Source organism: Podarcis pityusensis (assembly GCF_964106645.2).
Source record: "Podarcis pityusensis genome assembly, chromosome: 9".
In the NCBI taxonomy this organism is placed as follows: Eukaryota; Metazoa; Chordata; class Lepidosauria; order Squamata; family Lacertidae; genus Podarcis; species Podarcis pityusensis.
In genome coordinates, this window is record NC_138034.1 from 53,397,531 (window position 1) to 53,421,601 (window position 24,071).

The following is a 24,071-nucleotide window of genomic DNA, read 5'->3' on the forward strand; positions in this document are numbered from 1 at the left end:
TTGGATTGGGGTATTGCACAGCGACTTTTGTTTCTGTTATTTTTGCCCCAGTGTTTAAATTGTTTAATATTGTTTTTAACTTTTTTTTTTTACTTTTTTTTTGAGTTTTTATTGTTTTTGAATGGAAGGACATGGGGTGTACCTGGGATAAGAGGAACTGGAGAGAGCAGGGCAGAGTGACAATCACAGTGGTTCAGGGTACGGGGGTGTATAGTGTGGGAGGTGGGGCAGGTTGGGTAAGGGGCACACAGCACAGGCACAGTTAGTTGCTGTACCGTGTGCCAGCCCCTCTGCTAACCAGGGGAAGTAAATGACCATAGCTCTGTCCCAGCATGTCCCCGGTTCAACACATGTGGTAGGCCATACCCTGCAGCTTGTTTTTTCAACTGGGCAGAAAGAGGGTGATCTGAAAGTGGAGGAAGTCAGGTAGTCATAGTCAGGTCACTTCCTGTTGTGATTTAGGCTTACAGCACCTTTTCCACTCCATGGAGGTCGGGGACCGATTAGGATGGTCTGCCCTCAGAGGCTGATTGATCCCCCTTTCTTGCCTACTAATTTTTATTGAATTTCAAAGTTTTTGACAATTTACAGTATAAAAAGCACAAAATACATAGCATGTTTAATTAGCTTGGGAGAAGAAGAATGTATTTGCCTGGTGTTTGAAGATATGCAATGAAGATGCCAGGCAAGCCACCCACTTCTAGATTATTCCTGCTAGCACTTTTCTTTCAACATTTCACAGTGCCTTCTCAGTAATGGCACCTACCCTGTGGAATGCCCTTCCATCAAATGTCGAACAGATAATCAACTACCGTATTTTTCCGTCTATAAGATGCACCCGTGTATAAGACACCCCCCCCCCTATTTTTGGGGACTCAATTTTAAGAAAATGAGGGGAGATGGCCCAAAGTTCTTGAGCTTCTCCCCCCCCCCCATGCAGCTGTGGGCAGCAAACACTCCCTAGATTGTTTCCCGTGCGCAGCGGCATCAGGGGAAGTTGTGCTCCCACCAACCAGCTGGCTGGCGGGCGTGCCACTTTCCCCCCCATGCCACTATCCATGTATAGGACGATCCCAGTTTTTGACATGATTTTTGAGTCAAAAAACCTCATCTAATACATGGGAAAATACGGTATATGACTTTTAGAAGACTTCTGGAGCCGGCCCTGTATAGGGAAGTTTTCAATGTTTGATGTTTTATTGTGTTTTTTTATATTTTACTGGAAGACACCCAGAGTGGCTGGGGCAACCCAGATGGGCGGCATTTAAATAATAAAATTATTACTTTTAATTCTTAAGATAAAAATAGGACTATTTCTATTCATGAATGGGTGGGATTAATGGGGATAGGTGGGATGCCCGCAGGGCTGGCCCTGGCTCAGAGTACAAATTATTTATCAGGGTGTAAATAAGCTATATAGCCTAAAGACACCACAGTTTCCACTGACCTCCATTCCAGGGAAACTGAACCCTGGGGGTAAGTGCTAGAACCCATGGAATCTCACTGCTCAGAGATTGGGGTGGTATGTAAAAATATTATAATACAAATATTTAATGGTGGAAAGTATGTGCTTTAAAACTGGGTGACTTGGTTGAATTGCGTTCCTGCGCTGTAATCTTGGCAAACATTTGTTCACCAGCTGAAAAGTGGCATCCTATTGCCTTCTAGGGGGACATATTATATTAAGTAGGGTGTAAACACTGCATATGTTATTGGAGAGCCCAATGGGTCATTAAGTAGCCTGGTAAAAGAGGTGAACAAAGGTGATTTGGAGCCAGGGTTACTTCTTAATAATTCAAGAAAACATAGAATGTGTTGTTGTTTTTTTGCCAATAAAGTAGGCAATGTGCATTCTTTATACATTTCAGACTTTAAATTTAAATCATGCTTTTTTAAGCACTGTCCCCTCTGCTGCCCTAATAAATAATGAGTAGAAAATAATCAGCTAGAACGCCTTGCCCTGCATAGCTCTTTCTCAAGACTGTTGAACAAAACCTTTAGTCAAACATAGTACTTGTATACCCAATGGAGTGCTATTAAACATGATGCACTGACTGAGCTAGTTCAGTTTGTTTAATGTAATTAAGAGTCTGTGGTAAATCCCCCCTCTCTTGCATTCCCCTGCAAAAGCCACAGTGAATGTGCCTAATGAATGGCCTTTGCACACAACCTGTTTGTCTCAAATGAACGCCTTTTGTTTTTTAAATATCTGTTTTGCGCTGTCATTTCTGAATGTCTCTTCAGTGTAAAATAAATGGCTTATACAAGTACCTAATGGGAGCTGGACGACTGTTTATTCTCAAGGAGCCTTAAAGTTCATGAAGAGGGGTCTGCTGGGGCCCAAATCAGTCAATCTTTTTTTAAAAATGCAATAAACCAAATAAAGAAACTATAGTTCAGAGAGCTGACATCATACTATAATATTTCCCAGACAACCCAAGACCTCTCATAATGTGTGTTTGATGCTTTCTTTCTCCCTCTCTCTTTCTTTGGTAGACACACACAAAGATTCTAATTGATAAATACTTTTATAGGCATTTTGGAGTTGTTTTGTACAATGAAGAGTATGCCAGTCATGCAAACAAAACACAGTAGAGCAGCATTTTCAAATGATGCTTGGAATTCTTAGCAGTTCTGGTAGACCCTGGAGAGAAAAAGCCAAAACACACACACAACAACAACAACAACAACAACAACAACAACAACAACTGTTGAATCAAAAAAGGCACCGAAGTGAAGGAAATGAATGTAACTTTATTAATTACAAACTTTTATTGCAGCTGCACAGGGTGTTTGCAGTTGAACACTTTATCTCTCTTTTGTGAAGTGAACTATAAAATGAAAGACTGAATGTTTCATATTCAGACATGAATGTTTGATCTCTAACTCTATTTTTGTTAAATTATGTGTGCTGTACACACTAGATCTGCAGGTTTAATCTATAGCATGACAGTGACCCTGGCACATCCTGCACAGATACCACATTAAGGCATTCCACAGGGTTAGTCAGTTGGGATCAGATTTCCAGATTTATTTTGATTTTATTTTATTTTGCTTTAAAGCAGCTGCAGGGGGTTCCCATTTTCAGTGGAACATGAACTCCAGAGGAGATATCGTTTAACCCTTTTCCCTATGCCTTTCCCCCCAGTCAAACTGCCCTCCTTTCTAAGGTACTACCAGGCTGCATTCACACTGCAGTTTATTCTGTTTTCCCAATGTTTTCCTAAGATGCTGCCTTATGCCAGGTCTATGTAGCCCCAGTATTCTCTGCAGAAGCTCAAGCATCATCTGCTACTACCTCATTCTACTTTAAATTCAGGTGGTAGGACCTTCTGCTTGTAGAGCATATGCTCTACCACATAGTCTTTGGTCCCTTCTCAAAGGACTCTCATTCACTGGAAGTTTTTAAGCAAAAGTTGGATGGGCATCTCTCAAGGATGCTTTAGTTGAGATTCCTGCATTGCAGGGGTTGAACTAGATGACTTTCAGGGTCCCTTCAAACTCTACAGTTCCATGATTATTGACTTTCTAGACCAGAGATGTTCAACAGGTCGATCGCAGTCTAGTGGTAGATTCCCGGGACGTTTTGGTAGATTATGGTCAATTGCTGGCTTCCCTTTGTTAATGGCGGCAAAAGAGCATCCAGCCCCCTGCCTCCTTCACCCGGTCCTCCATTATTGCTGTGAGGCTGATTGTTCCCTTAGCGATCTTTTGGTTTACCCCTTTCTCCCTAAAAAAAGCTCAACAACTTTTCCCCAACACCCCCCCTCCCCAAAGGGCTGGGTCACTGCCAGATTTTTATTCTGTGAGTTGATCGCAGTCTCTTAGAAGTTGGACGTCCCTGTTCTAGACCAACAAACCAGGCAAAAAATCAGTCTGACCATCATCCCATCTTTGCTCCTGTTGGGACTTGAATCTATTTCTTATCTTTCTTAGTCCAGGCAGTTTATCATGCAGTTAAGAAGTTGGAAGGAACCTCAGAATTTATCCAGTCCATTCCCAAAAGGCCCTATTATGACATTTTGTGAAATGGGTTTCCTGATAGGATGATATCTACAGGATATCCTCTCCTGAAGAAGGTGGTGATCGGTTGGGTATATAAAGGATGAGACAATGTTTTCGGTATCTTTGTCCCAAGTTGCCTAGGGTATATCAGTACCAGCATGTTGAACACAGCCTGGTATGTTGTAATTACTGTTCTTCGGTGAGAAAGGGGAAACCCAGTCAGATGGGTTGGGTATTATTATTATTATTATTATTATTATTATTATTATTATTATTAAAGGGAATGCTGTCAATAATAGACTTGTCCTTAACCCCTTTTCCAGTGAGCTGCTGGGATGATGTGCCAGATCTATGACATTTCATGGGTATTGACTTAATATAAGAAATTTGTGTGCACATAAAGCAGTAGCTTGCTGATTTAGACTTAGACAACAGACCTATTTTTGCAGAAGAGGATTATTTTATATGGATACAGGTCAGGGCACTAAATTGGAGAGTTGTATGGGATGGATTTCCTGAAAGCTCTTGAACAGCAATTGCATTGAAACAGAAAATAACAGAAGCTGTCTGCCATGTCCTTCCAAAAAGGAGAAAAAAAATAAGTAAATGTGAGTTTAAAGTAAAGGGAGTATGAGTTCAGGTCAATAGATGCAACTATCTACAAGTCCCAGCACTCTCGTATCAGGGTTTTACAAAGAACCATTCAACATTCAGTTTTATGATGGATTATCTTTCATCAAGATTCCAGATAAAGCTCTAAAAACTAGGGCCATCTGTTTCAGTTGCACTGCAAATTCTATGGCATTATTATCAGTTAGGGGTTTCAATTATTTTACTTTTTTGTCTTTCCATCTTGGTCTTCTGAAAACCAAAAGCATCAATCTTAGGCTCTTATTTTACTCCTAATTGCTTCAAGAAATCTTAGCTAGGATGTCCCTTTTAGCAAAGCAGAATCATTTACAGCTGGTGCGAAAAACCAGGAAATGGAGCAGGCACCTCAAAATACTTCAGTTCCCTAAATCACACAAGGGTCAGACTGCAGGAAATCCATTCAGTGGACTTGCTTCCTGTGGCTCTTTTCCATGGATTGGATCATTCATGGAGAAAATTGTTTGTAGGTGAGGCGTTGGTAGAGGCAGGCAGGAGAGGAGACAAATTTCAGAACTTGTGTCATTTTATCTAGTGATTTGCAGACTGAGATAAATCCTTCTGATTCTCTTAAGATCTGCCAAAAACAAAATGGCAGATGAGGCGCTTAACTTGTGTGTTGGGGCTGTACCACTTCAGATTACCAGTGTGGGCACTCTCATGATTTCTTCATACCCTCTCCAAGTAAGTCCCCACATATAGAAAAGGAATGAATAAAGGATAGACCTGTAGAATAGGAAGTGACCCCAAGTGTCATCCAGTCCACCCCTCTGCTGTGCAGCAATAACTGACCATTGGCCATCCAACTTCCATGTAAAAACCTCTAGTGAAGGTCCAGCAACTTCCAGGGTAGTCTGTTCCACTGTCAAACAGTTCCTATCAATCAGAAAGTCATTCCTAATGTTTAGTTGGAATTTCCTTTCTTGTAATTTGAACCCACAGAGGCAAAAGCTAGGCTAGAGGCCCTTCTGTCCGAAAACCTAAGCCGTGCGTGGGAGGGTGTTTATATATATATGAGACATATATATAATATGTATGTGTGAAATACATATCTATACTTTTTATATTTGCACTAAATTGCATCATGCTGTGGTGGCCACAGATGGCACTGTGAATTAGCATGTGAATTAGCATGACAAGAGTTGGTGGATGGATGGCGTAGGCAAGCTACAGAGGGACAGCTACAACAGGCTGCAGCAGCCCCTCCCCCAGAAGCCATGCTGCTCTACTGGCACATCTGCCTGCCAGCCCTGGGGCCCCTGTCCCCATAATCCAGATCCCCAGTCTGGCTGGCACTGCTACTGGCCGCCACCTCCCTGCCCTTCCACAGCCAGTCAGGGGATCTGCTGCTGTGATGCACATTCTCAAAGCCATATGCCCCTTCCATAGGGTCTGTTAAACTACTAGAGGAATGCCATTTACATATCCGCCAACATTTCTCTGATGAAAACAGGGACGTCCCATTTCATAATAATAATTTTACTGTTTATACCCCACACATCTTACTGGGTTGCTCCAGCCACTCTGAGCAGCTTCCAACTTATATAAAAACATAAAAATCATTAAACATTTAAAAAAACTTCTGTATATAGGATTGCCTTCAGGCGGCTCAGGGGTTGGATAACTCCAACATAGCCTCCAACATTTCTCCAATGAAGATAGGGACATTCTAAGGAAAAGTGACCTAGACGGCATTTCAAAAAGCAGAGACGTCACCTTGCCAACAAAGGTCCGTACAGTTAAAGCTATGATTTTCCCAGTAGTGATGTATGGAAGTGAGAGCTGGACCACAAAGAAGGCTGATCGCCGAAGAATTGATGCTTTTGAATTATGGTGCTGGAGGAGACTTTTGAGAGTCCTATGGACTGCAAGAAGATCAAACCTATCCATTCTTAAGGAAATCAGCCCTGAGTGCTCACTGGAAGGACAGATTGTGAAGTTGAGGCTCCAATACTTTGGCCACCTCATGAGAAGAGAAGATTCCCTGGAAAAGACCCTGATGTTGGGAAAGATTGAAGGCACAAGGAGAAGGGGATGACAGAGGACGAGATGGTGGGACAGTGTTCTTGAAGCTACGAACATGAGTTTGACCAAACTGCGGGAGGCAGTGGAAGACAGGAGTGCCTGGCGTGCTCTGGTCCATGGGATCACGAAGAGTCGGACATGACTAAATGACTAAACAACAACAACAAGGAAAAGTAGGACATTATGGGATCAAATCAGAAACTAGGATGGCTTCTCTAAATTAGGGACGTCCCTAGAAAATAGGGACACTTGGAGGGTCTGCATTTAAAGGACCATGGAGTGCATTGAATATCTGTTTGAGTGCACATGTTGTCATTCCATGCTGCATTACTTTTAGTGGGATGCATGTCAAAGTGCACATTCAATTGAAAGCAATGTGGTGCAGATAGTGCATGCATTTGGAGCAATGTCTCATTTAGTCCTGCCATACCTCATCCGGAAAGTAATACATGGAAGTGATGCATGGAGATTTGCTTAGATAGATAAAGAAGGAGAGGTAAAAAAAATTGGAAAGCTTATTTCTCTTTGCTTTTATTATTTGGAGATGAGACAAAAGAAAGCAAGCAAGAGCAAACTACACTGCAAAAAAAGTGGGTGTGCATTTGTTTTTATTATTACTATTAAACCAAGGTATTTAATGCTGCATTTACTGGAACAGCGCTTGATAAGGGAATAAAGTGTTTTTTTCAGGCTTTCCAAAGACTTTGAAATGACAGTGAAATACCTAAGCATCAAATCTAATGGGAAAGCTAAAGTTGTCATCACAGCAGCCTATGGAGCTCACCAGAATTCAAGCTGATGAGAGAATTTCAGGAGCATTTATTGTTTTACTGCTATGGTGCTGAAGTAGGCCTTAAAGCCAGCTGTATTAAAGATACAGAGAGTGATCGAGAAGTGGGGAGTTATACTGTTTTACTAAGTTGGACTGAATAAAGTAAATAAACTGGCAATCAAAATGATCAAGAATAGATGTAGTAAATATGATTCAGAGAATTGTGTGTATTAGGCAGTCCGAATACACCCTGTAGTGCTTTGATTACTTTCCAAAATCATGCCACCTCATAGGCAAGTTTTTAAAAGGCCAAGATTAAAAATCAGTTTACAGTTATGGGTGCTCAATCCTTTGTGTTCACCTAAAATTATGGGGGTCCCTTTGGAATCTATCACAATGAAAGCAAATAGTTTGTTGATTCCAACTGGATTCAGTCAGCCTGCCCAAATCAACTTGAAATTGCAGGTACTAATCTTAACTCAGTTGTAGATTCAGCTTTAAGGTTTATTGAAAAATATTTTTTCCTTCACCTATGATTTCAGCATGCCATAAACTTAAAATAGTTAAAAGCAGCGAGCTGCAGGAGATGGGGAGGGGGTTGATTTGGGGCTTGATGTCGTTTTCTTTCTACAGTCAAAACCATCCTAAAATTGCTATTTGCCCCATGGGGGTAAGCATAGAGGTACCAGTATGCTTCCTTCCTTCAGGGCATTATTAGGTGATTGCTTCAACTGGAAAAATGGCATGGGAGGAGGGTTAAGCCCCCCTCCACTTCCCACCACAGCCCTGATCTGAGTCAGGAGACCACCTGCAGATCTGTTTGCCACCTTGGGCAGGTCTCTTGCAATCTGAGTGAGCTGTACCTTCAGACACAGATTGAATGAATAGAACAGCAGGGATGTAATTTATGTGGAATATTTACTATGAATTCACATATGATGTGAATTGGAATTACACATTTATTTTGTAAGTTGCTTTTTTACAGACAAGGAAAAACTTGTAGTGTCAACAATAACAAAGGAAGATGTTAAAGGAAGATGTTAAAGGAGAGGGTTAAGTTGCAATGCTCCTGTATGCTGTTGAACATCTCTCCTGCTATTCAGAGATGCGTTGGTGGTGTTAAACTGTAACTGCACCCTTAGGAGTAACCCCAAATGTTCCAGCTTCTGGTTTTCTGCTCCACTATGCCAGCTGATTACCTGAAATGTAATGCTTCGATTGGGCAACACTACATAAAGTCTGTATAGATTTAGGGCAGCTGCCATGTTCATTTCTAATTTCAATTTTTGGCATATGGGAACGTTTGGCACTTTAAAGTCTTTCATTGTGGAGGTAGGCAGGATATTGCTCGGGCTATCAAAGATCAGATTCATGATGAAGAAGTTGCAGGAATGAAGGCTTAGATTAAAAGACTTTGAGCATCCCAACTTCCTGTATATAGTCTTTATTCCCAACTCAATATATTTTTGTACTTGTTTACTTACCCATGATAGAGTTTACTGTCTCATGATAGAGACAGTTTATTTGATCTCAGGGCATATTTATTTTTCACTTCCTTGACTCAGAAAAATGACAGGCATGCCATTCCAGACAGCATATACCCTAGCAGCTTCGGTGTTTCTGCTGGGCCACTGTCACTACTGGCTCTGACACAGCTCAGCACACAATACATGGAGTTCAGTAGTGTATTTTAATTCTTTATTCCAGAACATGGCTTACAGCTCAGCACTGCCTACCAGCCGAACTTGCTTCCATTGAGCAGGTGCCAGAACTAAAGGTCTCCACCCTCTACGTCCCCCTAAGACGGTAAAGGTAAAGGTACCCCTGACCAATAGGTCCAGTCGTGGACAACTCTGGGGTTGCAGCGCTCATCTCACTCTATAGGCCAAGGGAGCCGGCATACAGCTTCCGGGTCATGTGGCCAGCATGACTAAGCCGCTTCTGGCAAACCAGAGCAGCACACGTGCCCTTTGTTCTGCTACATGCAAAGCCCTCTGTGCCCTTGGAGACAAAGGGGGAGCAGAGCTTGGCCCAGTAGGAACGGCAAGGGAACATAGAAGGCTGATATTTCCAGAAATAAAATTTGCAAAGCATTTCCATTTGTAGGGAGCCAGTGTGGTGTAGTGGTTAAGAGTGGTAGACTCGTAATCTGGTGAACTGGGTTCACGTCCCCGCTCCTCCACATGCAGCTGCTGGGTGACCTTGGGCCAGTCACACTTCTCTGAAGTCTCTCAGCCCCACTCCCCTCACAGAGTGTTTGTTGTGGGGGAGGAGGGAAAGGAGATTGTTAGCTGCTTTGAGACTCCTTGGGGTAGTGATAAAGCAGCATATCAAATCCAAACTCATCTTTTCTTCTTCTAGGTGCACTGTTGTGGTATAGCTAATGTCTGTGATTCAGACTGATGTACTGTAACACATATATGAACTCCAGCCAGTTTCGGTAGCACTCACATTGTGCTGGTCCCGGGGGTAAGGTACCGTGAGTGTAGCAGAGTCCACACGAAGAGGGGTGAGGTCCGATGCAGAGAGCCGGGCGGGGAACAGGAACGCTGGAACAGAAGGCCGAGCAGGGAACAGGAGTACCGGATAGTCAGGAACAGGAAGCCGAGCAGGGATCAGGAACACAGGAAGGTCCGAAGCCAACAACGACGTTGCTCCCGCAACCTGGGGCCGGGCTGACTGGGCTTTTATCCTCTTCTAAGGCCAGGGGCGGTCCCGGTCCCCAGGAGCCCCGCCTCCTCTGGCCTTAAGGCGAGCACTCCTCCTGGGGGCAACCAGTTCCCTTCGCCTCTCTGCCCTAAGCCTCTGCAGATCAGGAGAGGCCGAAGGGTTACTGGGCCCTGGAGGAGGCTCACCTGTGGCCACTGAGTCATCAAGCCCCTCTGGGGCCAGAAGGGCTTCACCTGGGGCCAGCTCCTGATGCACTGCCACAGGTGCAGGCTCTTCAGCATCTAGGCCTTGCCCCAGTTCAGCCGGCCCTGGAGGCGGGGACTCCTGTGCAGGCTGGGATTCCTCTGTTTCATCCTCCGAATCGGAATCCCAGGCCATCACACCATCCCCCCTCCCAGGCCCCCCCCCTCAACCGAGGGTCCGGACCCGGCTTGCCGGGGTACGTCGCATGGAACTCTCGGAGGCAGGCAGGTGCGTGGACATTGGCCGCTGGTTCCCAGGAACGGTCCTCCGGTCCGTACCCCTTCCAGTCAATGAGATACTGCAGCTTTCCCCTGCGGTATCGGGAGTCCAGGATGCGTTCCACCTCGTACTCAGGCTCTCCCCGAACCAACACTGGCTGCGGTCGGGGACGGTTCGGGTGGAACTCGTCGGGTGGGGCCACCGGACTCAAAAGGGACCTGTGGAAGACCGGGTGAACCTTCAGGGTTGCGGGTAACCGGAGACGGAATGCCACAGGAGAGATTTGGTCTACGATAGGGAACGGGCCGGTGAAGCGGGCGTCCAACTTCCGCGAAGGTCGAGAGGGGTGGAGGTGGCGAGTGGAGAGCCAAACCAGGTCACCGACGCGAAGTTCCGGCCCCACCTGGCGGTGGCGGTCGGCCTGGGCTTTGTACGCTTCCTTGGCCTGGTGCAGTTGCTCCACCAAAAGCTGTTGCTGGGACTGGAGCTCTTGAAGCCACTCCGTCACCGCCGGGACCGCGGATGCCGGCAGCACCTCTGGAAACAGCCGTGGATGATAACCATAACTGGCCTGGAATGGGGTCTGCTGGGTGGACGCATTCACCGCGTTGTTATAGGCGAACTCCGCCAATGCCAGGTGGTCGACCCAGTCATCCTGCTGGTAGCTGCAGTAACACCGGAGGTACTGCTCCAGCACCGCGTTCGCCCGTTCCGTCTGGCCATCGGTCTGTGGGTGGTAGGCTGACGAGAGGCAGACCTCTGTCCCGAGGGTCTGGTGTAATGCTCGCCAGAACCGGGATGTGAACTGAACGCCCCGGTCGGACACCACGTGCTCAGGTAGTCCATGCAGGCGGAAGACATGCTGAAGGTACAGCTGAGCAGTTTCCTTGGCTGTGGGTACAGATGGACAGGGAGCGCAGTGCACCATCTTGGTGAAATGGTCGGAGAAAACCAGAAGGCAGGTACAGCCACGAGACGAGGGTAAGTCCACTACAAAGTCCAACGAAACTGTGTGCCAAGGGCGCGGTGGAACTGGCAATGGCTGAAGTAGGCCGGGGGGTCGCCCGGTAGGTCCCTTGGCGCGCCGGCAGACATCACAACCAGCAACGTAGCGAGCCACGTCAGCCTTCAGGCGGGGCCACCAAAACTCACGACTGACCAGATGGGTGGTCCGATACCGTCCAAAGTGCCCCGCTGCTGGGGCATCATGGGCCATCCGGAGAACCTCCAGCCGCAGTGGCCCTGGCGGGATGTACAGACGACCGTGGTGTAGCAGGAGGCCCTGATGCAGGACCAGCCCCGGATACTGTGGGCTGGACCCTTCAGCCAGCTCCCGGAGTCGTTCCTGGGCCCAAGCGTCGACCCGCTGCTGTTCCCGCACCCGAACCTGCAGTGGCTGCGCCTCCTGGGTGGCCAGGAATGCGGCCGGAGGTAGGATCGTGGTGGGTTCTGCTTGCTGTACCGTGTCTGCGTTGTCTTCAGGTTTCCGGGACAGGGCATCCGCCTTCAGATTCTGAGAGCTAGGGATGTAGCGGATCCGAAACTGGAACCGGGAAAAGAACAACGCCCACCGGATCTGTCTTTGGTTCAGCTTGCGGGTGGTCTGGAGGTACTCCAGGTTCCGGTGGTCGGTTCTCACCTCCACCGGATGTCGTGCCCCCTCAAGATGGTGGCGCCAGACCTCAAAGGCTACCTTGATGGCCAGTAGTTCCCGCTCCCACACAGTATAGTTACGCTCCGCTGGTAGGAGCTGGCGGGAATAGAAGGCACAGGGTAAGAGTGGCGCTTCAGGACCAATCTGTTGAGACAAGACGGCACCGAGAGCCGTACTGGAGGCGTCGGTCTCCACCACAAAGGGTCGAGAGGGGTCAGGATGTTGTAAGATTGGTGCCCTCTGGAAACAGGCCTTCAACCCCTGAAACGCCTCCTCTGCCTCCTTGTCCCAGGAAAACGGCGTCTTTGGGCGCAGTAGCCGGGTCAACGGGGTGGTGCGATGAGCATAATCAGCGATGAAGGTCCGGTAGTAATTGGCGAACCCCAGGAAACGTTGTAGGTCCTTGCGGTTCCGGGGTGCCGCCCATTCTTGAACCGCTGTCACCTTCCCCGGGTCCATTTGCACCCCATCCGGAGAGAGCCGGTGACCAAGGAAGTCCACAGTCCGCTGATGGAACTCGCACTTGCTGAGCTTTGCGTACAAACGGTGCTCACGCAAGCGCTGCAGCACGGTCCGGACATGTCCCTCATGGCGAGCCGGGTCACGGGAGTAAATCAGTATGTCATCCAAATACACCACCACGTACTTGTCTAACAAGTCCTGAAACACGTGGTTGATGTAGCGTTGGAACACAGCAGGCGCGTTGCACAACCCGAAAGGCATAACCAAATATTCGAACTGCCCGTACCGGGTCCCAAACGCTGTCTTCCACTCATCCCCGGCTCGGATCCGAATCAAGTTGTAGGCCCCCCGGAGGTCCAGCTTGGTGAACACCTGTGCCCCTTGCACCCGCTCCAGCAGCTCCGAGATAAGGGGCAAGGGGTATCGGTCTGGGACGGTAATTTTGTTCAGGGCTCGGTAATCATGGCAAGGGCGGAGTTCCCCACATTTCTTCTTAACGAAAAGCACTGGTGCCGCGGTAGGCGAGGTGGAAGGCCTAATGAACCCACGCTCCAGGTTCTTGCGCAAGAAGTCCTGCAAAGCCTCGCGCTCTGGCTCTGTTAGAGAATATAAGCGACTCACTGGTAAAGGCGCTCCGGGTTGGAGGTCTATGCCGCAGTCAAAAGGCCGATGCGGCGGCAGCTGGTCTGCCCCCCGTTCCTCGAACACGTCCTGGTAGTCCTGATACACGGCTGGGAGCGTGGGTGCTGCCTCCTCTGAGGGCGCGGCCGCCAGCGTCCCGGATTGAGCATGGGAACATGGGTCTGGGAAGTGCACGGTCCGTTTGACCCAGTGAATCTGAACGTTGTGGGCTTCCAGCCAGTCCATCCCGAGCACCAGGGGGAAGCGGGGCATAGAGGCAATGTCCAAAGTTCGCAACTCCCGGTGCTGCTGGAAACACAGGACCAGGGGCTGGGTCTCCTGAGTAACGGCACCTGAACACAGAAGTCGTCCGTCAATCGCTTCCACCTGGACCGGTACTGGCTTGTTCCGAAGTGGCACCTGATGATGGGCGGCAAAAGCAGCGTCCATATAAGAGCGGGTTGCCCCTGAATCTACCAAAGCATGGGTGAGGATCCAGGGCCCACCTGGAGGGTATAAACGTACCGAAACCATAAGATGTTGCAAGTCCATTGATGCAGGCCCATTCTGCGCGGTTTGGGACCCCCGGTAGCTAGGGCCATCAGCTACTGGGGTTGGCGGTTTCCCTGCGGCTGGCGTTTCTCAGGGCAAGACCGAGCGAAGTGTCCACTTCCGCCACAGTAAAGACAGAGATTTCCCTCCCGACGCCGCGCCTTCTCTGCGGGGGAAAGGCGTGGCCGCACTGCCCCGAGCTGCATAGGCTCCTCCGTTAAATCAGTTGTGACCGTGGGGCTGCCGGAAAAAGCTGGTGCCGTGAACTGGAAGTGTCGGCGACCCCGGGCCTGACGACGATCCTCCAACCGGTCGTCTATTTGTAGACTCCGTTGAATGAGAGTGTCTAGCGTGGTGGGGCGTTCCATTGTGGCCAACTGGTCCAGTACCTCGTCCGAAAGCCCTTCGAGATACTGGTCCCGCAGTGCCGAATCATTCCAGGTCAAGTCCTGTGCCAACAGCCGAAACTCCGTGGTATATGCGGCCACCGTGGACTTGCCCTGTTTCAAACGCCGAATCGCCCGGTTGGCTTGACTCCCTTTCTGGGGGTTGCCGAACGCGGCCTCCAAACGATTGCAAAACCCCGTATAGTCTGCCAGCAAGGGGGAGTCTTGCCTGAGTAGCGGCAACGCCCACTTGGCCGCCTGGTCCTTTAACAAACTAATCAAAAAGTGCACCTTGGTGCGGTCGTCAGGAAAGTTCCGGGCTCGCCCCTGAATATACAGCTTGGCCTGGGCCAGGAACATGGGAAAGCTGGCCGGGGCTCCATCAAATTTCTCAGGCAAAGCCACTGGGTACTTGCCAGGAGCCGGGGCGTCGGCCCCAGGAGCCGGTAGGGCTTCCAAGCGTTGCTGAAGTGCCACAACCGCGTCACTGAGCTGCTGCACGGTGTGAGTCAAGGCCTGGTTCTCCTGGGCCAAAGCCACCAGTGTAGCCGCCTGGTCAGCCATGGCCTCTGGCTCTTCCCGAACGCACCCCTACGAAGGGGGAGTGCGGGTGTGGCGGGAGCAAACTGTGCTGGTCCCGGGGGTAAGGTACTGTGAGTGTAGCAGAGTCCACACGAAGAGGGGTGAGGTCCGATGCAGAGAGCCGGGCGGGGAACAGGAACGCTGGAACAGAAGGCCGAGCAGGGAACAGGAGTACCGGATAGTCAGGAACAGGAAGCCGAGCAGGGATCAGGAACACAGGAAGGTCCGAAGCCAACAACGACGTTGCTCCCGCAACCTGGGGCCGGGCTGACTGGGCTTTTATCCTCTTCTAAGGCCAGGGGCGGTCCCGGTCCCCAGGAGCCCCGCCTCCTCTGGCCTTAAGGCGAGCACTCCTCCTGGGGGCAACCAGTTCCCTTCGCCTCTCTGCCCTAAGCCTCTGCAGATCAGGAGAGGCCGAAGGGTTACTGGGCCCTGGAGGAGGCTCACCTGTGGCCACTGAGTCATCAAGCCCCTCTGGGGCCAGAAGGGCTTCACCTGGGGCCAGCTCCTGATGCACTGCCACAGGTGCAGGCTCTTCAGCATCTAGGCCTTGCCCCAGTTCAGCCGGCCCTGGAGGCGGGGACTCCTGTGCAGGCTGGGATTCCTCTGTTTCATCCTCCGAATCGGAATCCCAGGCCATCACACACATCTTGAAAGCATGCAGGTATTTATTTGGTGAGCATGAGTAGGCAAAATGTAAATTCATTTGATTGGTTAAATTCATTTGTATAGTTTTTTTTCTTTTTTTTCTTTTTTCTTCTTCAATTTTTAATTTGTTTTTAAACAAATACAAGAACCATTAAACCCTTATCCAAGAGTACATCTAATAGTGTTTGTTTAATCCATTGACTCTAGACATAAACTTATACAGTCAACATTCAGGCATATTACTTAATGTAACCTTTTGACTGAGAATATTGAGCGGTTGGTATAACAAGGTCTTGATTTGATTTTGGCCATTAACATAGTTTAAAAGGGGGTCCACATTTCTTGGAAGATGTCTCTATTTGTTATGCCTTTAATTGCCCTCCTGTGGTTATTTGTTTTGGGGCACAGGCTTCCTCATTGATTGCCCAAGTTAAATGCGACAGTGCTAGTAGTGTCTGGCCACTGCAATTTATTGCTTTGCTGTGCTTACAAGGCATACAAAAATAATCTTCATTGCAGCTTTCTGTGTTCCAGGGGAGCCCTTTGTATTTGAATGCCAGTGTAACCCTGTGCCAGACTCAGCTTATAGTTAGCAGCTAGAGGATTTTTTCCCTAGTAGTAGGGCCAAGATGGGTCACCAAGTCTCTTGTGGGGGTGTGATGATGTGGAAACTATGACTTTGTAAGTTAGGGTTGAATGTTTGAGTAGGTATGTTTAATACTGAATATATGTACATAAATTGCATATGGGAACAACAGTTTGCATTTTTTTAGCTGCTTGTTGGTTGTTCATATTGCTCACAAGAATTTATTTAAAGAAGAAAAGCTCACAGCTGCATTTTTGCAAGATCCCCTGTCGGTAGGGAATGTTGTGAAGCAATGTATTATTGCTCGGATTTCCTCTATGCCTAATCACCAAAACTCTAATAGATGGGAGTCTGGTTCCCACTGGCCTGCTAAAATTTACCTATCTCCTTTATAACTGCAGGTCTCTCTGCCTTATTCTGGCATTAGGATACATATGGAAGATAGACTTAGCAAAATATTGAAACCCGATATTAAAGAGTCTGCCAGACAGGGAAGCAGGACTTGAGAAATCCATTCACTTAATCTTTCTCATACTCAAGGTTTTTCTCAATGGATTTGTGATAGCCCATAATTGGGCCAGAATTACATTTTTTTTTACAGTGAAAGTCTTGATAAGTAAAGTCTGTGATCTTAAGCAGTTGGGTCCACTGAAATATTTCCCCTTGTTTAAATGGTGATCCCTGTTCTTCTCACATTACTTCCCCCGCTCCTCTGTAAGCTTTCACTCATTCTTTCAGTATTTATTGAGCCCTGCATCTAAATTTTCATCCACAATGAGGATAAAAAAGCACAATATCCCTGCTTGACTATTCATGGCTTCCCTCCTGCCGGTGGCTGTGTTGTCATTATCACCAGTGGGAAATTGAAAATGGACTGACGGGCTGTCAGATAGGGCCTGCAAGGGCTGGTGGTTCGTGCCCTTGATCTAATACATTTGCTCCCAGATAACATATTGATTGTTCAAGCTAAATATTGCAAAGAGAGAGCTCATATCCAGAGCCGCCATCTTCTCATGCTTTTCTGTCGGTTGATTCACATATTACATTTTAATTCAATACATTACCTCATGAGATTTTTAAACTTTGTTTCCATGCGAGTAATTGTTCTTTGGATGTATAATGGGTTGAGCATTAGAGTAGGATCTGGGATACCATGATTAAAATCCCCACTCAGGCATAAAACACACTGGACAACCTTGGATCGGTCAATGTATCTTAGCCTACACTACCTCACAGGGCTCTTGTAAGGATAAAATGGGGAGTGCAAGAACTATGCATGCTGCCTCGAGCTCCTCTGAGAAAGGGTGGGTTGTATACAAAATTGTGTGACGCCAGGAGCCCCTGGAACCGGGCCCCTTGCAAGGTGGAGGGTTGCTTGCCTGGCTTTGGGAAGGAGGTGGAACTAGAGCCCTGTGCCTCCTTCCCAAAGCCCCTATAACATGAGGAGGCAGCATGAGGGCTCTGGGATGCTGACAGAGCCCTCGCACCACCTTCCTAAAGCCAGGCAAGCTCAGATTGATGACAGCTTTACACAGGTGTGTGCGGGAAATAAATAACCGGACAATGGGTTTCCCCCACTCTCCATTTATTTATTTATTTATTTCCCCCCACCCAACTGCACAAAGCTACGATTGAGTAAGTAAAATAAGCGTTAAGTTGCTAGTTATCTTTATAACATCTGTATTAATGTGTATGGAATTGTGTTTAGATCATAGAGTAATAGGATTGTAGAGTTGGAAGGGACCACGAGGGTCCTCTATTCCAACTTACTGCAATGCAGGGACCTTTTGCTCAGCATGAACCCATAACCTCAGATTAAGAGTCTCATGATCTACTGACTTGAGTTGTTACCGTATATCATTTGTGTGTTTGCTGCCCTAGGCTGCTATGAGAGAAAAGGTGGGATATAAATTTAATAAATAATAATAATAGCAAAAAGTTTTGCTATTATTGCAACAATTAATATTATTATAATAATCATTATTATTACATTTTTATTTTTACATTTATCCTGTGGCCTGTCACATGCGTTGGGCCTGTGACATGTTGGGACAGCCCCATAGTTGTCTTGGCAGCCATGAGCCATCCCAGAACCAGTTGCCTCAGCGTAGATGTTGAAGTTCCCCTAAACTAGCAGTCTGTCTTGTTGCTTAGTGGCGGGGGAGGGGGGAAGAGTGATGACAAAATTTGAGGCCCCTCCCCAGCCCTCATGCTGCCTTCCCAAAGCCAGATAAGTGAGATAAGCCCAGCTTTGAGAAGGACATGCAAGGCTCTGGCAGGGTCCTAGAGCCTTCTCACCACCTTCCCAAAGCCCACACTTCACTTACCCAGCTTTAGGAAGGCAGCTCAAGAGCTGCAGGGGGGCATCAAATGCTGCTGAGGGCTGCCAAAAAAGCCCTCGAGGGCTGCATTCGGCCCTTGGTCGCATGTTGGACTGCCTTGCTATAGATGGTGAGAGGACTGAAGTTTTTCCTCTTACCCCCATGTTCCGCCTCCCCGCTCGTCTCATTGCCACAAACAGCAGTCTCTTCGTTCCTGGCCCCATCTTAATAACAGCAACAGCCTGAACTATATAAAATGTAGAGAGTTGGTGCAGGGGGTGGGGAATGGGAAGGCCTGCTGAATGATAGTGCTGGGGAAATTGTCAAGTGTTGCAGATAGTTTTGGATGCGGCCACCTAGAAGAGTAGAGAGCGCTAGGTTGGAGTGTTCTTCTTTACTCCATTCCCCCAAGATCCAGTTTATTTGGAACAAGTGAAACTAAACCTAAGCTCTATTCTCACCACTTTCCCCATCTACCCTTCACAGCATCAACATAAGCCAGGGGTCACCAACTTCTTTTTGAGCCCATGGAGATATTTGCAAACTTGAGACATTTTTGCAGGCATCCCCAGCAACCCCCAGCAATTGGCCTAACCCAATCCAGAAATCCAGACTTTCCCAAACTAAAGTAAGCCACCCGAGGATATGTTTGACATTGAAACAATGCATGTTTTTAACTGAAAAGAAAGCTGTTTTCCCTACCACCAGCATGCCAATAAATGCATTGTGCTTAGTTTAATGTAGAAGTGAAGCTTATATGACTGATTGCAAAACACCCTGAAGGACACTTTGTTTTATGTGCTAGATCCCATAATACATTAAATCCAAAGCTGATCAGCTTGCTGAAGTAAGTGAAATACAGTGGCCACGATCCAGCATAATTAAGTGATGGCCACATGAACAATGCACTGGAATGTGGCCAGTCAACTAAACTTGAAATTGATTGCACTCCATGCTTATTCTTAAGAGGATTTATGTAGGAGGGAAAAACTATTCCATTCTAAATAATCTCAATCATGGGTCAGGGATTGCTTATTTCAAGGGTGCCTAAGATGGTGCCCTACTTATATTGAGGAACTCCAGTTCCTATCAGCCCCATCAATCAAGAGATGATGGGAATCAATGTCCATCGGATAGAAACCCATGTTGGGATTCGCAGGATACTGAGTAAGTCTGCAGGCTTCAACAGGCTGATGCAATACTCTGTGAAGTGCTGGGTCAGAGTGACTCAGGAGGAATATGATTGGCTATCACCTGTTTTAAAAGGAAAGCCTGTTCAACAGTGGTTGTGGTGGTTGTGCTGTGGCATGGTGGTGCTGTGGTGGAGAGTATTCGTTTGCCTTAAGGAGCAGGTACTCTGTATGGACTGTTTTTGTAAATACCTGTATATAGCTCACATTAAAAAGACTGCACTGGAAAACCCTGGGACTCTGAGCGTTTCTGCTAAAAGCGCCGCGAGGAATTCGCGACAACCCAAAGCTTACCTGCAACACTCAAATTCAACACTCTATGTGTAAGCTATGTATACTGGAATTCTTTTAACATGTCTACTTTACACTTGCATATAGTATATATACTATCTATTTATTATTGTTACTTCAAATTTATAACCTTCCCTTCCTCCCCAGAGGGAGTGCAGGGTCGCTCACGATGATAAAAATCACATTAAAAAACAACTTAAAACAACGCTATGACATATTGCAGTATATATGGTGTTTTTGTTTTTTAAAAATAAACCATAAAACACTCAGTCTGAATAAATAAACAAAAAGTATCTCCGTAATAGTAAAGAATTTTCTAGATTCCAGATTCCATTTGGGAGGCAATTCTGTGCCTGGGGTGCCACCACTGAGAATGCCCTACACTGGGTCTTCTTTCTTTTTTTGTACTAGTTGCAGCTCCCAGACTGTTCTTTAAAGGATACCCCTGTATAGTGCATTGCAGTAAACTATCTGGGGAGTTATTGTGGGTCACTAAGGTGAACCCCTCTCAGTATATTCATACAATCATAGAACTGTAGAATTGGAAGGTACCCCCTGCACTTCTCTGACTTCTCATGGTATATACTGCATGATATCTTAATATACCTGTGTCCTTTACTAAAGGTAAAGGTAAAAGGACCCCTGACAATTAGGTCCAGTCATGACCGACTCTGGGGTTGCGGCGCTCATCTCACTTTATTGGCCGAGGGAGCCGGCATACAGCTTCCGGGTCACATGGCCAGCATGACTAAGCCGCTGCTGGCGAACCAGAGCAGCACACGGAAACGCCATTTACCTTCCCGATGAAGCGGTACCTATTTATCTACTTGCACTTTGACGTGCTTTCAAACTTCTAGGTTGGCAGGAGCAGGGACTGAGCAACAGGAGCTCACCCCGTCACGGGGATTCGAAACGCCGACCTTCTGATCGGCAAGTCCTAGGCTCTGTGGTTTAATCCACAGCGCCACCAGCTTCCTTTACTAGTTCCAACTTAAAAATATTAATGAGAAAGGGAAATCTGCATATATGAAGAACATCTTTTCTCCTCTGATTTTGACATACGCATATCTGTGGGCAGAACTTTTAAATCCAAACTACTGTGTGCTCCCAACTTTGTGTCTTTCCTTTCCTTCCCTAATGTACATGAGCTCCAAGTTGGTTGAGGTGGAAGGAGAATGGATATGATGAACAAATGGTATAAAATGGGGTGGGGAAGCGTGGGGAGAGAGAATTGATTTGGAGGTTTCCAAAATATGAACCACGCATACTATATACCACATTCACTTCCCCTACAGACTTTAGGTAAATGAAAAACACATGGAGCGACTTGTTGAGTTGACTTTGTTCTCTGTTCTATCCTTGTTATGGATTTGTTTTCTGAATCCAGAGTTCTGAGTCTTTCTTGCTGGATGCTAGCAGGCTTGGAAATATCACAGCATGTGGGACCCAGTAAAACATGAACTTCATTTGTTTTCCTTGGCTTCTGTGTGTCATGATGTGTTCAAGATGACAGACTCTGCAAAACTGTAAATTTTAGTTAGGTCTCAACTGAATCCTGAACTTTGTCCTGCTCAGCTCAGGATGCCCAGATAGGTTGTTAGAGGTTGATTTAATATTCTGCTCCATCCCTGAGAATGTATTTAATTCAACATTAAAGGTATATGAGGTTGTAAAGGCTAGCGGACCTTACACTCAAATAATAATTTGGGTCCAGTCCATGTCCAACTGAAATCAATGGCAAAACTAATATTTATTTTAATGGCGTTGTTGGGCCCTGAAGGCGTTCTTACTTGGTTGGCGCCTTTATGAGTCTCTGCAGGTTTTTATCTATAAACCAGCCACAAACATGGGTTTTTCTGTGGAAGGTGATATCCACTAAGTGCACTGGTCATTTTGGCAATGTGGCTTTATCCTTCCAGCACATTTCTGTACTCCCTTATAAAGAAAACATAAGTTCACACATTAATGGCCAAAACTGATGGCAAGGGTGAGGAACTCAAGATACAAAAACTTTTCTGCTTGGTTACCTGTAAAAGTTTACTATTAGTGCTGAAAACACTTGGGTGAAATGCGGTCAATTTTACCCAGGTGAAATGCACTTCTAGGCAAGTGGGTCAAAGGATTGTAGTCTGAAGTCGAGTCAAAAGAAAACTGTAGCTCTATCAATGGAACAATGTTCTCTGATCCTTTCCTTCTGAATATCTTAATGCATTTTTAAAACATACTTGACCTGACTTTATCAGTGCCAACTTTTTTTAATGGTAGGAGAAATTCATTTTGGTTTTATGAGGGATATGTTTTTCTGGAGGTTATCATGGCAGAATGCTATTCCCCCGCTTTCACCCTAACTATGGGGAAAGTAGAGTCCCTTTCTCCCTCACTAATTACATTTCACCTCCAGAGATCTTAGTCTGAGTTGTCTGCATGAACGAGTCAATTTGCTAGTCTGAACACTGTTCCAGTGAGAAGCCATCATGGCTACTCCTGCAAAGAGTCACTCTCTCTCTCTTGGAACAGTCCAAGCCGTGAAAGATTTTCAACCTAATATTACAGGTCAGAGGACTGGAAAATCCTCAGGACTGTATGGGGATGAATTGTTGTCATCATTCCTACAGCAAAACCTCCGATTCCAAGACTTCATCAGAAATCAAATTTGTCTGGTTATTTGCTGCATTTTCTGTTTTTAAAAATATTTCATAAAGACAAGACACTGAAAAAGTTCTAAGACAGGGGAAAAAACCTTGGGGAAAAACATAATCAGCTTTGTGGTTAATGAGCCTTTGGCCTCTCAGAGCAGCTGCTCAGCTTGCAATGTTCTCTGTTTCTGTTTCATGTGGGTGATAAGTGTCTCTTAAAGCCAGAATGAAGAGAGATTGGGACTCACTGCCTCAGCTGTTGATGTGTGTCACCCAACACAGATAATTAGGATTTTCTTCTAACCAACCTTCAAGGTTTCCCAAAGGGATTTTTTTTTTTTTTGCCTCCCCACTCATAAGGTCAAATGTATAATTTGAGAACAAGAAGACACTTGGGAGCGCTTCGTTTTGCTCTGTGCACTTCCTGGATCTCTTCCAGTCAGCTAAAATAAACAGAATTGCACTGTGTGTAAACTGGGCTAATGTTGTAAACGAGAGCTTTTCCATCAAATGAAGCTGAGTTGCCAAGGTGGGAACTGTATGGAAGCAGCTGATTGCATGTGCAAAGGATCCCTGTGCAGATAATTAAATGTGGGAACATTCAGCTGATGCAGAGGAAGAGGCATGGTGCCTGCTGGCTTGATGAGTTAATATGCTTTTTTGCATAGTAGGTTCTGTGCTTGCATTCTGTACGTACTAGATAGCACATACACACGTTATCCCTGGTTACATATAGCCTCTTTGCAGAAGAACCAATTGATGCATGGAAGTTGGGAACAGGGCCAGCGGGGGTAAGTCCCACTCCTGCTTCCATACATTGATTATCCCCACATTTGGTCATTTGCACAGGGCTATAGTGTTTGATTCATATGTATGTGCTTAGCTTAAAACTCCACATTTACTAGCAACTGTTTTTAGAAGCGATGAATGTGGAATGAATTTTATGCTAGATGCATTTTGAATCTGCTCCTCTACAGTTTCTGCATAGATAGGAGTTTGCTCTGATCTTGCAGGCTCTTCCTATAGTCAACCAAAAATCCATCTTCTCAACCCAACTGCTGCTGTCTCAGTTTGGTCAACTTTATCTTTATTTAATGGCATGGTTTGTAAGATTGTTGGGCAGTTTTAATATGTTGGAGTGGAATCTGGCAGACAGTTATAAATCAATCTGACACAGTGTGACCCACAAAACTAAACATAGCCCACCCACCATGTATTGTGGTCAGTCACCCGCCCTTTTCCCCTCCCCCCTTTTTTACTGGGAAATAAAACTGGAAGGATCTTCCAACCATTGCCGAACTGCAAATGGTGGCTGCATTTGTCTTGGTGATTCACATCTGTGGGCTGTAGTGCTGTTAACAGGACTTCCTCTGCAGCTTGCAGCTTCTGGAGAAGTCCACATAAAGCATGAAATTTTTTCAACATGTTCCCATATACATTAATATTATATAATTTAATGCATTTGATGAAATGGCTTTTGTTCTATGCTGAGTTTCTTCCGTTTGCTTCTTCTTTTTTTAAATTTATTTTTATTAAAGATTTCTTGGTTTACAAAAGTAT

At 46.3% G+C, this 24,071-nt stretch overlaps 1 protein-coding gene across 1 annotated transcript in view; it reads left to right on the top strand.

Moving 5' to 3' along the window:
* The window catches only part of COL25A1 (collagen type XXV alpha 1 chain), a 315,978-nt gene that overhangs the window by 40,976 nt on the left and 250,931 nt on the right, over positions 1 to 24,071 (top strand). The window lies entirely within an intron of this gene.